This window comes from Aegilops tauschii, chromosome 4 (assembly GCF_002575655.3).
Source record: "Aegilops tauschii subsp. strangulata cultivar AL8/78 chromosome 4, Aet v6.0, whole genome shotgun sequence".
Classification (NCBI taxonomy): Eukaryota; Viridiplantae; Streptophyta; class Magnoliopsida; order Poales; family Poaceae; genus Aegilops; species Aegilops tauschii.
The window spans coordinates 198,773,828-198,786,514 of record NC_053038.3 but is presented as its reverse complement, the minus strand read 5'-3'; the positions used below and the strand labels follow the sequence as shown (position 1 = coordinate 198,786,514).

General features: G+C 44.4%; 1 long non-coding RNA gene across 1 annotated transcript; it reads left to right on the top strand.

The window, feature by feature from the left end:
- The first annotated feature begins 7,162 nt into the window (after positions 1–7,162).
- On the top strand, positions 7,163–10,757 carry LOC109748688 (uncharacterized). Its single transcript, XR_012181757.1, has 5 exons — positions 7,163–7,717; positions 8,828–8,895; positions 9,140–9,262; positions 9,344–9,409; positions 9,979–10,757. It is a non-coding gene; the product is annotated as an uncharacterized lncRNA (long non-coding RNA).
- Positions 10,758–12,687: the final 1,930 nt, after the last annotated feature.

Sequence of the window (12,687 nt, the reverse complement as noted above, 5' to 3'; positions counted from 1 at the left end):
ATAGTGGCTTTCCCACAAAATATGATGTCAACTACATGATCATGCAAAGCAATATGACAATGATGAAGCGTGTCATAATAAACGGAACGGTGGAAAGTTGCATGGCAATATATCTCGGAATGGCTATGGAAATGCCATGATAGGTAGGTATGGTGGCTGTTTTGAGGAAGATATAAGGAGGCTTATGTGTGATAGAGCGTATCATATCACGGGGTTTGCATGCACCGGCGAAGTTTGCACCAACTCTCAAGGTGAGAAAGGGCAATGCGCGGTACCGTAGAGGCTAGAAAATTGTGGAAGGTTGAGAGTGCGTATAATCCATGGACTCACATTAGTCATAAATAACTCATATACTTATTGCAAAAGTTTATTAGCCCTCGAAGCAAAGTACTACTACGCATGCCCCTAGAGGGATAGATTGGTAGGAAAATACCATCGCTCGTCCCCGACCGCCACTTATAAGGAAAGCAATAAAAGAACACCTATGTGTCAAAATTGTCACACAACTTTTACCATACGTGCATGCTACTGGACTTGCCAACTTTAACACAAGTATTTTTCAATTTCACAATTACTCAACTAGCACACTCTAATATTACCACCTTTATATCTCAAAACACTTATCAAGTATCTAACTTCTCATAACATTCAATGAATTCAATATGGAAAATTAATTTCACAATTAAAGAAAATTACCATGCTGTTTAAGACTCTCAAAATAATATAAGTGAGGCATGAGATATCAATAATTTCTATAAAATACAACCACCGCCGTGCTCTAAAAGGTATAAGTGAAGCACTACAGCAAAAACTATATAGCTCAAAAGATATAAGTGAAGCACATAGAGTATTCTAACAAATTCCGAATCATGTGTGTCTCTCTCAAAAGGTGTGTACAGCAAGGATGATTGTGGCAAACAACAAAGACTCAAATCATACAAGACGCTCCAAGCAAAACACATATCATGTGGTGAATAAAAATATAGCTCCAAGTAAATTACCGATGGTTGAGGACGAAGGAGGGGATGCCTTCCGGGGCATCCCCGAGCTTTGGCTTTTTGGTGACCTTGGATTTACCTTTGGGTGCCTTGGGCATCCCCAAGCTTAGGCTCTTGCCACTCCTTGTTCCATAATCCATCAAATCTTTTACCCAAAACTTGAAAACTTCACAACACAAAACTTAACAGAAAATCTCGTGAGCTCCGTTAGCGAAAGAAAACAAAATACCACTTCAAGGTACTGTATTGAACTCATTCTTTATTTATATTGGTGTTAAACCTACTGTATTTCAACTTCTCTATGGTTTATAAACTATTTTACTAGCCATAGATTCATCAAAATAAGCAAACAACACACAAAAACAGCATTTGTCAAAAACAGAACAGTCTGTAGTAATCTGTAGCTAACGCAAACTTCTGGAACTCCAAAAATTCTACCAAAATAGGAAGACCTAGACAATTTGTTTAATGATCTGCTGCAATTTGAATCAGTATTTTATCAAGTTCTGGTGATTTTTAACAATCTTTTTCGTGAACAGAAAGTTTCTGGAATTTTCAGCAAGATCAAATAACTATCATCCAAGAAGATCCTACAGGTTTAACTTGGCACAAACACTAATTAAAACATAAAAAAATATAACCAGAGGCTAGATCAAAGATTTATTCATAAACAGGAGAAAAAAAGCAAAAAAAGTAAAATAAAATTGGGTTGCCTCCCAACAAGCGCTATCGTTTAACGCCCCTAGCTAGGCATTGATAATTTTAATGATTCTCAGATGAAAGACAAGAATTGAAGCGCAAAGAGAGCATCATAAAACACGTGACAGACATACTTAAGTCTAACATACTTCCTATGCATAGGTATTTTATAAGCAAAAAATTATCAAGGCAAACAAAAACTAGCATATGCAAGGAAGAAGAAAGAAACAATAGCAATCTCAACATAACGAGAGGTAATTTAGTAACATGAAAATTTCTACAACCATATTTTCCTCTCTCATAATAATTACATGCAGGATCATAAGCAAATTCAACAATATAGCTATCAGAAAACATATTCTTAACACGACCCACATCTATGCAAAGTTGACACTCTTCCGAAATAGTGGGATTATCATAAAATAAAGTCATGACCTCTCCAAACCCACTTTTTTCAAAAATTTCATAACATTGAACATGCTCCAAATATGTGGGATCTAAAGTTGACACTCTTCCAAACCCACTTTCAATATTATTGCAAACACTATTATCAATCTCATATTCATCATGGGGCTTAAATAAATTTTCAAGATCATAAGAAGAATCACCCCAATCATGATCATTGCAACCAGTAGTAGACATAGAAAACTTAGCATCCCCAAGCTTGGGGTTTTGCATATCATTAACACAATTGACATTAATAGAATTTATAATAACATCATTGCAATCATGCTTTTTATTCAAAGATCTATCGTGAATCACTTCATAAAGTACTTCATCACAATTTTCAGATTCACGAATTTCAAGCAAAACCTCATAAAGATAATCTAGTGCACTCAGTTCACTAGCAATAGGTTCATTAAAATTGGATCTCTTAAAGAGATTAGCAAGTGGATGAGGATCCATAAACTTTTAGCAAGCGAAGATGCAAGCAAAAAGAAGGTACATGGTAACACAAGCAAACAAAAGACCGAATGGAAGAAGGGCGAAGAAAACGGCAAGGGTGAAGTGGGGGAGAGGAAAACGAGAGGCAAATGGCAAATAATGTAATGCGAGGGATAAGAGTTTGTGATGGGTACTTGGTATGTCTTGACTTGTGTGTAGACTCCCCGGCAACGGCGCCAGAAATCCTTCTTGCTACCTCTTGAGCATTGAGTTGGTTTTCCCTTGAAGAGGAAAGGGTGATGCAGTAAAGTAGCATAAGTATTTCCCTCAGTTTTTGAGAACCAAGGTATCAATCCAGTAGGAGGTCACGCTCAAGTCCCTTGCACCTACACAAACAAATAAATCCTCGCAACCAACGCGATAAAGGGGTTGTGAATCCCTTCACGGTCACTTACGAGAGTGAGATCTGATAGAGATGATAAGATAATATTTTTGGTATTTTTATGATAAAAAGTAAAAGTAAAGAAAGCAAGTAAACAGTAATGGAAATAACGGGAGATTAATATGATGGAAAATAGACCCGACGGCCATAGGTTTCACTATTGGCTTCTCTCAAGATAGCATAAGTATTACGGTGGGTGAACAAATTACTGTCGAGCAATTGATAGAATTGAGCATAGTTATGAGAATATCTAGGTATGATCATGTATATAGGCATCACGTCTGTGATAAGTAGACCAAAACGATTTTGCATCTACTACCATTACTCCACACATCGACCGCTATCCAGCATGCATCTAGAGTATTAAGTTCATAAGAACAGAGTAATGCTTTAAGCAAGATGACATGATGTAGAGGGATAAAGTCATGCAATATGATATAAACCCCATCTTTTTATCCTCGATGGCAACAATACAATACGTGCCTTGCTGCCCCTGCTGTCACTGGGAAAGGACACCGCAAGATTGAACCCAAAGATAAGCACTTCTCCCATTGCAAGAAAGATCAATCTAGTAGGCCAAACCAAACTGATAATTCGAAGGGACTTGCAAAGATAACCAATCATACATAAAAGAATTCAGAGAAGATTCAAATAGTGTTCATAGATAATCTTGATCATAAACCCACAATTCATCGGATCTCGACAAACACACCACAAAAGAATATTACATCAAATAGATCTCCAAGAGAATTGAGGAGAACTTTGTATTGAGATCCAAAGAGAGAGAAGAAGCCATCTAGCTAATAACTATGGACCCGAAGGTCTGAGGTAAACTACTCACACATCATCGGAGTGGCTATGGTGTTGGTGTAGAAGCCCTCCGTGATCAATGCCCGCTCCGGCAGGACGCCGGAAAAGGCCCCAAGATGGGATATCACGGGTACAGAAGGTTGCGGCGGTGGAATTAGGTTTTCGTGGTCGCTTCTGATGGTTTGGGGGTACGTAGGTATATATAGGAGGAAGAAGTAGGTTGGTGGAGCCACGAGGGGCCCACGAGGGTGGAGGGCCCCCCTACCTTGTGGCCTCCTCGTCTGTTGCTTGACATCCACTCCAAGTCCTCTGGATCATGTTTGTTCCAAAAATCACGTTCTCGAAGGTTTCATTCCGTTTGGACTCCGTTTGATATTCTTTTTCTGCAAAACACTGAAATAGGCAAAAAAACAGCAATTTGGGCTGGGCCTCCGGTTAATTGGTTAGTCCCCAAAAATAATATAAAAGTGTATAAATAATCCCATTAAACATCCAAAATAGAATATATAATAGCATGGAAGAATCAAAAATTATAGATACGTTGGAGACGTATCATTGAGCCCCAGGCTCCGGCATGGGCGCAGCCCACCGTCCATTTCCTCCAAACAGGAGAACTCCCCGAGGAGCAGGAAGAAGCAGAGAAAGTAGTCCGTCGATCCAACATATACCAGTTTTTGGATGATACCCTGTACAGAAGGAGGCCAAACGGAGTCAGGCTGAAGTGCATTCCTCGAGAGGACGGACTAGAGCTGTTGGCAGAAATACATGGAGGTATGTGTGGCTCTCACATAGGGTCAAGGTCCTTTGCCGGCAAGGTTTCTTCTGGCCCACAGCCCACCAGGATGCAGCTGCGCTTGTAACCAAGTGTGAAGCGTGTCAGTTCCATTCGAAGAAGCTTCATCAACCAGCTCAAGCCCTTCAAACAATCCCTCTCTCCTGGCCATTTTCGGTCTGGGGGCTCGAGATACTGGGCCCTTTCCCCCGTGCTGTCGGGGGCTTTGAGTACTTGTATGTCGCAATCGACAAGTTCACAAAGTGGCCCGAAGTGGAGGCAGTGAGGAAGGTGATAGCACAGTCAGCCGTCAAGTTCTTCAAGGGGCTAGTTTGTTGTTTTGGTGTGCCGAACGGGGTCATCACCGACAACGGCACGCAGTTCACAAGCCGCACCTTCATGCAATACATCCAGGACCTCGGTAGCAAGGTCTGTTTCGCTTCGGTGGCACACCCACGGAGCAACGGCCTGGCGGAGAGGGCAAATGCTGAAGTACTGCGAGGCCTGAGGACAAAGACTTTTGACAGGATGCACAAGTGTGGAAGGCACTGGATTGATGAGTTGCCGACGATTCTTTGGTCGATCAGAACGACGCCAAATCGAGCCACCGACTAGACACCCTTTGCCCTGGTATACGGGGTAGAAGCAGTTCTCCCCACGGAACTCACATACGGGTCACCTCGAGTGCTCGCTTATGACGAGCTTGAGCAAGAGGAGTTGCGGCAAGATGACGCGATGCTCCTTGAGGAAGATCGTCTTCGGGCGGCTGTGCGAGCTGCACGCTACCAGCAGGCCTTGCGCGGCTACCTTAGCTGCAAGGTTCATGCCCGAAGTCTTGAGGAAGGCGACCTTGTTCTTCGGCGCGTTCAGTCGGCCAAGAATTCCAACAAGTTGACGCCAAAGTGGGAAGGCCCTTATGGGGTAATACGAGTCACCAGGCCTGGCGCAGTCCGCCTGGAGATCGAAGATGGTGTCCCAGCGAGCAACTCCTGGAACATTGAACATCTTTGTAAGTTTTACCCATGAGGCGCGGTTGCCGGGCCTCCCGGCAAGCCACCTTTTGTACAAGCCTTGCCGACAAGGCATGTAACCCTTTGTACAAAGCCAGGTGCAGACCCTGAGCATAAATAAATGAAGCGCTGATGCCCTAAGTTTTAGCATGCATGCTAGGTTAAGTCTCTCTTTGGTAGGGTTGATAGTGCCCGGTGGCAACTAACCCCTAGCATAGAGGTCGGGCGTGTGTCTTTCCGTCCTTTCCAGTCTTCTCTTTGGTTCGCAGGCTGCACATGCGTTTCTGCTAAGCCATTTAAGGGCTGGCGAGCGGATCGACATCCCCCCCCCCCCCGGCAAGCCATTGCCGGGGTGCTGCAGATTCAAGCACCCGCCCGCGGCAAGCCAAGGTTGCCGGGGGCTGCAAATCTAGATAAGTCCTTTATCCCCTGTTATGCATTTCCGTGTGGAATTGGGACATATGAAGCCTCGTTTATTCCTGGGCCACCGTGCTCCCCCTTTCCTGTGCCCAATAACTATTCCCTGGGCCGGAACTTGGTTGTAGTTGCGGTGACAAGGAAGCAAACGAAGGGCCTAACCCTATTTCGCCCCTGCCTCCGCCGAGGGCGTGAGTATGGTCGTGAATGAAGTAAGGGGACGGCAAGGCCTGTTGCCGGTTGACAATGTTTATCTTAAAAATAACAAGGATTCGTTCCTTGGCATGGGCCTCGCCCACGCACAAAAAACCAGGCAAACACCCTTTTTCATTAATACGCTCCAAACAGGTACAGTTCGTACGGAATGCAAACATGAGCAAGGGGATTACGAGGTTTAAATCTAACAAGTGCCCGCAAGCTTAAAAACTAAAAAAGATAAGTGCCCCGTGATACCTGTTCTTGCCCTTTTCCTCCCAGGTGTGGCAGGTGAAGGCAAAAGGAGGCGACGGGGAACGCGTCGATGGAGAGCTTGACGAGGAAGGCCCTCGGCAGGGCGCGTGGCCGAGGGAGGAGGGCGACGCGGTCAGTCGGAGTCGGCATCCTCCCGCTTGACGCCCGTCGTCGCTGTCGCTGTCCTCCTCGTCACTCCCGCTTGAGGAGGAGTCTTCATCATCGGAGGAGCTCTCCACGCAACACCTTAGGCGAGTTCCCAAGTGCCCAAAGACCTTGACGGAGAGCAGGCCGTTCTCCATTAATTTGAAGTGGAGAACGAGCCCCTCCGACAGGCTGTGGGCACGAGCGAAGGTCTTCCATCCGCGACGAAGATACATGACGTGAGGGGCGCATTACTAGGAAAACCCTTATAGATAGACATTTAGTAGTAGCGTGGGTTATTTGACCCGCGCTATTGCTACTTAGTAGTAGCGCGGGCAAAAAAACGCACTACTGGTATGGCATAGTAGTAGCGCGGGCACAAAAAACCTGCACTGCTAGTAAATGATTTCCACCCTCGCTCCTCAACAGACAATAGTCATAGCGTGGGGTATAAAACCCGCGCTACTACTAGATGAATAGTTGTAGCGTTGGTGGGACACACCGCGCTATTGCTATGGCTAGAACTCTTCGGCCTGGGCTGGAGGGGGCCTTCTCGGCCGGCCACAAAAGGTCGCGAGGAAATGACGGTTGTGCCATCCAGTCAACCATAGCCATGACTCATCAGTCCTCTGCCTGCATCTGTCGCCACCGGCGCGCGACCTCCACACGCCACCCGTCGCCCGCCGTGATGGCCGCCGCCGCCCCCTCCGCCACGGCGCTCGCCGGCGCGGCCCTCCCACTCCCCCTCTCCGCACGACCTCAACCCGCTCGGTTCTCCGTGGCGCTCCCCTAGACGGCCCCTCCTCCCCCGGCCCTGCGGCTCCGGTCGGTCCGGCGCCTGGCGGCGGCCGAGGGGCCCCCGGCGGCATGAAGGAGACACTGGACAAGGTGGTGTCGGCGCACAAGGTGGTGCTGTTCATGATGGGGACCAAGGACTTCCCGTAGTGCGGCTTCTCCCACACCGTGGTGCAGATCCTGCGCTCCCTTGGCGTGCCCTTCGAGACGCTCGACGTGCTTGCCAACGACGCCCTCCGCCACGGGCTCAAGGACTACTCCAGCTGGCACACCTTCCCACAGCTCTACATCGACGGTGAGTTTTTTGGCGGCTGCGACATCCCCCCTCGGGATGTATACATATGTCCGCTCTGCCTTTCCTACTCCCACGATTAGTGTTCCAAATTTGATAATTATTGTTGTACTACTGCACGCGTGATATTACGGTGGCATAGCAATTCATTCGTTAACCTGACATAATGTCAGTTGAGGGGGATAGTGGTAGATCTGGCATGTGGAAAACTCTTATGTTTGTGTGGCTGTTTCAGGCATATAATTTGCTTATGTTGAAGGCATGGTGCAATTCATGCTGCTTCTTGTACTTGAAAGGGTTTGAGGTAGTGTCAAGTTTTATTAGTTGAGTTCTCCACATTCAAGAGATAAGCTATGATTTCATTGCACTCCGCGCTCTGTTTCTATCTAAACTCCATGTCTGCCTAGTTGTTTCAGTCATATAATTTGATCATGTCGAGGCAAGATGCATCACTGTTGCGTCTTGTAGCTTGAAGGCTCCGGGCCCGTGTCAATGTGTCCTACCTACATCATCTAAATTGCTTCAGTTCTTGAGATTCAAGAGATAAACCACTGCTGGAGTGCAGTCAGGCACTCTGTTGCTGCGCAGTATTTTCTGCTTCCTTTGCCCTTGAAGCTTATTTTCTTTCTTTTTTTTGGGAAGAAAAACCGGAAAGTGTTGCTTGAGAAACTATAATAGCCATTTTACACGGGCGGCTGTTGTGGGCGACCGGCGGCGGGCGGAGGTACATCAGCTATGACGCGCTGCGGGGGGACGCCGTGTTGTGCTCCCGGCCAGGGGTGCCCTACTACAACTGCCGCATCAGCACCACCGCCAACCCCTACACCCGCGGCTGTGAGTCCATCACCCGCTGCCGCGACGACGACCCTTCCTAGGTAACTACAGTAGTAACTGATTGCCAAAGCTGCTGGATCAGAAGGCGGCCGATGCTCGTTTCGTGTGTGTTTTGCTTGCTGGGTCAGTATTTTGCTGGATCATATATTAATAATATAATCATTACCATTCATGAAGTTAAACTTTAGTTTTGGCACTGAACTCACTTCACCACTTTTCACCATGTCTTCGAATAGTAGTTTTGTTACTATGGATAACATCGATATCTTGTTTTAATAGGCGATGTGTTGGTCATTTTGGATCTCAGAGCCGATCAATCATTGATCAAAGCTGGAGTGGCTCGAGAGGTAATTTTTTTTGTCCTTTGTATAGGTTTGGTTCTCTTGGGTTTGTGTTTCACACAATTGTGTCGGTCTTTGGCCTATTGTAATTTACAAACATGTTTGCTGTCTGCTGACGCATAGGTTCATTTTCTTGATGCCTGAAAATTCACTAATTTTGTCTGGCACGCATCATGCTGGAAATTCACTAGTTTCGTTTTGATGAACAATCAACAGTCTGGTCTCCTAATTCATGAGCAACCATTTTCAGGTTGTCAACAGAATCCAGAAATTACGGAAGACTGCTCCGCTTGAACCTACAGATTTAATTGATGTTTACTACGAGTCTGTAGACAACAGCAGCAATACACTTGAAGAAATTTTGCAGTCACAGGTCTGTCGAATTGTTTCAGATAAAGTTTCCTGTTTCAGAGTCTGGATGTTTTTTTATGAAAGCTATTATTATTGTGAGCAGGATCAGTATATTAGGGACATGCTTGGTAATTCACTAGTTCCAAAGGCGGCGGCAACATCAGATATGGTGAGCTTGGATTTTCAACCTTTAAAACCTATATCAGTCATCATCAAATCAATTTAAATTGCACATCCTAGTAAACCACTTTCCTGTATGTTTTTTGCTGGGTCAGTAACGACTGACGGATGAAAAATTTATCCCACGCTAGGAGTAGGAGGCACTACTGAACTTTGCAGCGATGCTGAAGCAACGGATGACACCAGAAACAAACTGTCACTAGTTTCCAGTCCGATGCTGAATTATGAATGAATGCCTAGATAAGTTGGATTTCATGTTACTGACCGACTGCTGCTTGGGCCCTTCGCGCGGCGTCGTCTCTTCCTTTCACGAAGTTTGTTGTTTACGTATTCTGACTAGTCGTTTACTATCTCTCTAGATAGTTTCTTAGATGGAAACCTCACAGAGTAGTTAGTGTGCAGCCAGAGTCCAGTATGATATCTCAATCTTGAATAAAGCATTTGAATTTAAGCTTGTAGATATTGAGCTCTGTGATTGAAGTGTCTCTGTTGAATACATCTAAACCGAACAATTTCACATTTGCTTCTCTGATAAGTAAGGTCTGTTTTCATTTACAGGTAGAAGATAGCGACTGATACGTCTCCAACGTATCTATAATTTTTGATTGCTCCATGCTATATTATCTACTGTTTTGGACAATATTGGGCTTTATTATCCACTTTTATATTATTTTTGGGACTAACCTATTAACCGGAGGCCCAACCCAGAATTGTTGTTTTTTGCCTATTTCAAAGTTTCGCAGAAAAAGAATATCAAATGGAGTCCAAACGGAATGAAACCTTCGGGAGCGTGATTTTTGGAACGAACATGATCCAGGAGACTTGGACCCTACGTAAGAGAAGCTTCCAGGAGGCCACGAGGTAGGGGGGCGCGCCCACCCCCCTCCCCCAGGGCGCGCCCTCCACCCTTGTGGGCCCCACGTTGCTCCACCGACGTACTTCTTCCTCCTATATATACCTACGTACCCCCAAACTACCAGATACGGAGCCAAAAACCTAATTCCACCGCCGCAACCTTCTGTACCCACGAGATCCCATCTTGGGGCCAGTTCCGAATCTCCGCCGGAGGGGGCATGCATCACGGAGGGCTTCTACATCAACACCATAGCCTCTTCGATGAAGTGTGAGTAGTTTACCTCAGACCTTCGGGTCCATGGTTAGTAGCTAGATGGCTTCTTCTCTCTTTTTGGATCTCAATACAATGTTCTCCTCCTCTCTCATGGAGATCTACTCGATGTAATCTTCTTTTTGCGGTGTGTTTGTTGAGACCGATGAATTGTGGGTTTATGATCAAGATTATCTATGAACAATATTTGAATCTTCTCTGAATTCTTTTATGTATGATTGGTTATCTTTGCAAGTCTCTTTGAATTATCAGTTTGGTTTGGCCTACTAGATTGATCTTTCTTGCAATGGGAGAAGTTCTTAGCTTTGGGTTCAATCTTGCGGTGTCCTTTCCCAGTGACAGTAGGGGCAGCAAGGCACGTATTGTATTGTTGCCATCGAGGATAACAAGATGGGGTTTTTATCATATTGCATGAATTTATCCCTCTACATCATGTCATCTTGCTTAAGGCGTTACTCTGTTTTCATGAACTTAATACTCTAGATGCATGCTAGATAGCGGTCGATGAGTGGAGTAATAGTAGTAGATGCAGGCAGGGATGCCTATATACATGATCATACCTAGATATTCTCATAACTATGCTCAATTCTGTCAATTGCTCAACAGTAATTCGTTCACCCACCGTAAAATACTTATGCTCTTGAGAGAAGCCACTAGTGAAACCTATGGCCCCCGGGTCTATCTTCATCATATTAATCTTCCAACACTTTGTTATTGCCTTTGCTTTTTTACTTTGCTTTTATTTTATGTTGCATCTTTATCACAAAAATACCAAAAATATTATCCTATCATATCTATCAGATCTCACTCTCGTAAGTGACCGTGAAGGGATTGACAACCCCTTATCGCGTTGGTTGCGAGGATTTATTTGTATTGTGCAGGTGCGAGGGACTCACGCGTAGCCTCCTACTGGATTGATACCTTGGTTCTCAAAAACCGAGGGAAATACTTACGCTACTTTGCTGCATCACCCTTTCCTCTTCAAGGGAAAACCAACGCAGTGCTCAAGAGGTAGCAAGAAGGATTTCTGGCGCCGTTGCCGGGGAGTCTACGCAAAGTCAACATACCAAGTACCTATCACAATCCCTTATCTCCCGCATTACATGATTTGCCATTTGCCTCTCATTTTCCTCTCCCCCACTTCACCCTTGCCGTTTTATTCGCCCTCTCTTTTTTGTTCGCCTCTTTTTCGCTTGCTTTTTGTTTACTCGTGTGTTGGATTGCTTGCTTGTCACGATGGCTCAAGATAATACCAAATTGTGTGACTTTACCAATACCAACAATAATGATTTCCTTAGCACTCCGATTGCTCCTCTTACCAATACTGAATCTTGTGAAATCAATGCTGCTTTGTTGAATCTTGTTATGAAAGATCAATTCGCCGGCCTTCCTAGTGAAGATGCCGCTACTCATCTAAATAGCTTCGTTGATTTGTGTAATATGCAAAAGAAGAAAGATGTTGATAATGATATTGTTAAATTGAAGTTATTTCCTTTTTCGCTTAGAGATCGTGCTAAAGCTTGGTTTTCGTCTTTGCCTAAAAATAGTATTGATTCTTGGAACAAGTGCAAAGATGCTTTTATCTCTAAGTATTTTCCTCCCGCTAAGATCATCTCTCTTAGAAACGATATTATGAATTTTAAGCAACTTGATCATGAACATGTTGCACAAGCTTGGCAGAGGATGAAATTAATGATACGTAATTGCCCTACTCATGGTTTGAATTTGTGGATGATTATACAAATTTTTTATGCCGGATTGAATTTTGCTTCTAGAAATCTTTTAGATTCGGCCGCGGGACGCACTTTTATGGAAATCACTTTAGGAGAAGCTACTAAACTCCTAGATAATATTATGGTTAATTATTCTCAATGGCACACTGAAAGATCTACTAATAAAAAAGTGCATGCGATAGAAGAAATTAATGTTTTGAGTGGAAAGATGGATGAACTTATGAAATTATTTGCTAGTAAGAGTGTTTCTTCTGATACTAATGATATGCCTTTGTCTACTTTGATTGAGAATAATAATGAATCTATGGATGTGAATTTTGTTGGTAGGAATAATTTTGGTAACAACGCGTATAGAGGAAACTTTAATCCTAGGCCTTATCCTAGCAATTCCTCTAATAATTATGGTAA